We start from the raw sequence: 3660 nt of genomic DNA, 5'->3' as shown, positions 1-3660 counted from the left end.
AGTTCTGATTCTCCTCTGAAGTCTGTGTCGGTCTTGTTGGGTTGCAGCACCAAACCAGTTGCCAGCTTTGAATTATACCAATAGAGTGGTTAAAGAAACTAGACCAAAAACAGAGCCTACAAATTCTGCCTTAGACAGGAAACATATCTGGTTAGCCTTGTGTCAGTTCCTCTCTCTCAGTCCAGAAAGGAAGAAACACCAAATCATTTCTGAAAATGTGGCCAAGAAAACCACATGGGCAAATTCATGTAGTCATCAAAACTCAAGATAGCCTCAAAATTCAATCAAGACCAAGGATGGCTTGCTGCAAGCCTTCTGAAGAAACCATGTCCATATTCTTGCCAACACAACATCAATACGTCATTCAAATACAGAAGACCTTTTCATATGCAACTTGTTCTATTGGTGGCTAGAGAATAGAGGTAGAAATTAGAAATTGGGACAATATTATTAGTTACTGTTCTGTCTGGGTCCCCCCAGACGCCAACACCAACTAAAAAGAGTAGCCAGACACACTGGTAAAAAGCAAAGGCAGTTTATATATTTGAAAGCAAACACAGGTAACAAAAACTGTTCTTACAGACAGGAACGTTATGAAGCTTCACAGAGGTTTCACGACGGCCAGGCAATAAAACAGGATTCTTCCTGGCAAAAACAACACTGGAGGTAATAAAACCCACGCCTCCCCCAAGTCTTCAGCCTTCGAAGCCACAAGCCAGGATCAGAGACGCCAAGAATCGAAGCAAGGTCACAGGACTCCCAATTGATAACTCTCCACAATACAGTAAGGGCGGGCCTGCCTTTTCAACCCTGCTGAGGAGAACCACGCCCAAACCCAGCTGTTACCAATTCAGGGATGGAAATACCTTGCTAATTGGCCCCTTCTTTGGGCTGCCCGTCTCTGCCTCATATCTATGATAGCCTGGGCGTCTTCATCTAATGAATCGAGGCTACTCGCTGGGGAGAGCCCCCCCTGGGGGTCTCAGGCTGCTCTCCCTCCTCTTCCTCTTCTGCCTGGTCCTCCCCCTCCTGTTCATCGTCCTTCCCCTCTGAGCATGGATCCGGCAGAGTTCCAGCCGTTCCCTGAGGAGCCTCAGGCTGAATCACAACAGTTATAAAGGTAAAAGTAAAAGTTCCTTTTGCACATACATGCTACTCAAGTCTATGGGGTGGTGCTCATCTCCATTTCAAAGTCGAAGAGCCAATGCTGTTCAAAGACACCTACGTGGTCATCTTGTTGACATTGCTAAATGCTAAAGATGCATGGAACGCTATTACCTTCCCACCAAAGGTGGCCCCTATTTTTCTACTTGCATTTTTTCATGCTTTTGAACTGCTAGGTTGGCAGCAGCTGAGACAAGTAATGAGAGCTCACGCCATTATGCGGCGCTAGGGATTCGAACCGCCAAACTGCCGACCTTTCGATCAACAAGCTCAGTGTCTTAGCCACTGAGCCACCGCACCCCACGTGGTATTATTAGATATACTGCTATATAATAGATATTATTATTACGTATACAGTGATAATTCGTTCCGTGATCAGGTTCTTAAGTGGAAAAGTTTGTAAGAAGAAGCCATTTTTCCCATAGGAATCAATGTAAAAGCAAATAATGCGTGCAATTGGGGAAACCACAGGGAGGGTGGAGGCCCTGTTTCCTCCCAGGAGATTCCTAAAGAGGCCCCACAGAGGCTTCTCCCTGCCTTTTCCAGCCCTGTTTCCTCCCAGGAGATTCCTAGAGAGACCCCACAGAGGCTTCTCCCTGCCTTTTCTGGCCCTGTTTCGTCCCAGGAGATTCCTAGAGAGACCCCACAGAGGCTTCTCCCTGCCTTTTCCGGTTACAGTTTCGGAGGCTCGGGTTTGTAAGAGAAGAGGAAAAAAAATCTTGAACACCTGGTTCTTATCTAGAAAAGTTCATAAGTAGAGGCGTTCTTAGCAGTGTTCCCTCTAATTTTTTTTTGGGGTGGGCGGAAAAGTATAGTGTCTGAGGGGCAGTCCCTTCGGGACTAGGCAGCACTCTTTCCCTCTCACTCTTCCCCTCTCGGCTTCTGGGCAGGTTTGAAAAACTCTGAGTTGATGATGATTTTTAAGTGAGCCATTGCTCACTGCTCAGCTTAGAGGGAACTATGGTTCTTAGGTAGAGGTACCACTGAATTATGTATACATAAGTATTAGAAGTTGAAAGATTATTATGTACCTGTAAAAAGCATTATTAGTATTTATTTATTAGAACTGAAAGGGACCTTGCAGGTCATCTAGTCCAACCCCCTGGTCAAGCAGGAATCCTACACCACCCACCTCAGATGGCAACCCAATCTCCTCTTGAATATGTCGAGTGTTGGGGCATTCACAACCTCCGTTGGCAGGCCGTTCCATTGATTGATCGCCCTCACTGTTAGAAAGTTCCTCCATATGCATAAATGAAAAGATACATTTGTCAAGAATCATGATGTAGAACCCTTAATGGTTGTCATAGGGGTCATATAAGCAATGAGGAAACAATCAATATTAATGAAAATCTTAAAAATACAAACGACAAGGATATGAAAGTAGTTTAAAAAGTTAAATGTTTGGGAATTTGGGATAATGGCAAAATACATGTCGTTAAAGGAAGGTAATGAAAGCAAAGGGAAACTGCAGTGTAGTGTTTCCAAATGTAAAATAATGCACTTGTGGAAAAGGAATCCTGAATCTGAGTATTGTATTGGCAGTTTTGTGTTAGCAAAAACTTCAGAAGAGAAGGATTTAGGGGTAGTGATTTCTGACAGTCTCAAAATGGGTGAGCAGTGTGGCCGGGCGGTAGGAAAAGTAAGTAGGATGCTTGGCTGCATAGCTAGAGGTATAACAAGCAGGAAGAGGGAGATTGTGATCCCGCTGTATAGAGCGCTGATGAGACCCCATTTGGAATACTGTGTTCAGTTCTGGAGACCTCACGTACAAAAAGATATTGACAAAATTGAACGGGTCCAAAGACGGGTTAAAAGAATGGTGGAAGGTCTTAAGCATAAAACGTATCAGGAAAGACTTCATGAACTCAGTCTGTACAGTCTGGAGGACAGAAGGAAAAGGGGGGACATGATCAAACATTTAAATATGTCAAAGGGTTAAATAAGGTTCAGCAGGGAAGTGTTTTTAATAGGAAAGTGAACACAAGAACAAGGGGGCACAATCTGAAGTTGGTTGGGGGAAAGATCAAAAGCAACACGAGAAAATATCATTTGACTGAAAGAGTAGTAGATGCTTGGAACAAACTTCCAGCAGACATGGTTGGTAAATCCACAGTAACTGAATTTAAACATGTCTGGGATAAACATATATCCATCCTAAGATAAAATACAGTAAATAGTATAAGGGCAGACTAGATGGATCATGAGGTCTTTTTCTGCCGTCAGTCTTCTATGTTTTTATGTTTCTATAATTATATTACATTAGTAGATCAAATAAAAATTGAGTTTCAGAGTTGGGGAAATTTCCAATTAGGGTAGAATTAATTCCGTGAAGATGAGTGTTTTACCTAGGTTGCTCCATCTATTTCAGACCGTTCCAATTAACCCAGGAAATATTTTTTCTCATTCTTGTTCACTATTCCCGCCCCCCCCCCGCCCTCAAATGCAATGCAATGATCAACATTGTATTTACAGTTTTGATTATTTATTTACTTT

Source organism: Erythrolamprus reginae, unplaced genomic scaffold (assembly GCF_031021105.1).
Source record: "Erythrolamprus reginae isolate rEryReg1 unplaced genomic scaffold, rEryReg1.hap1 H_52, whole genome shotgun sequence".
Lineage (NCBI taxonomy): Eukaryota > Metazoa > Chordata > Lepidosauria > Squamata > Dipsadidae > Erythrolamprus > Erythrolamprus reginae.
The sequence above is the reverse complement of the archived record's forward strand: the minus strand, read 5'-3'. Positions refer to the sequence as shown.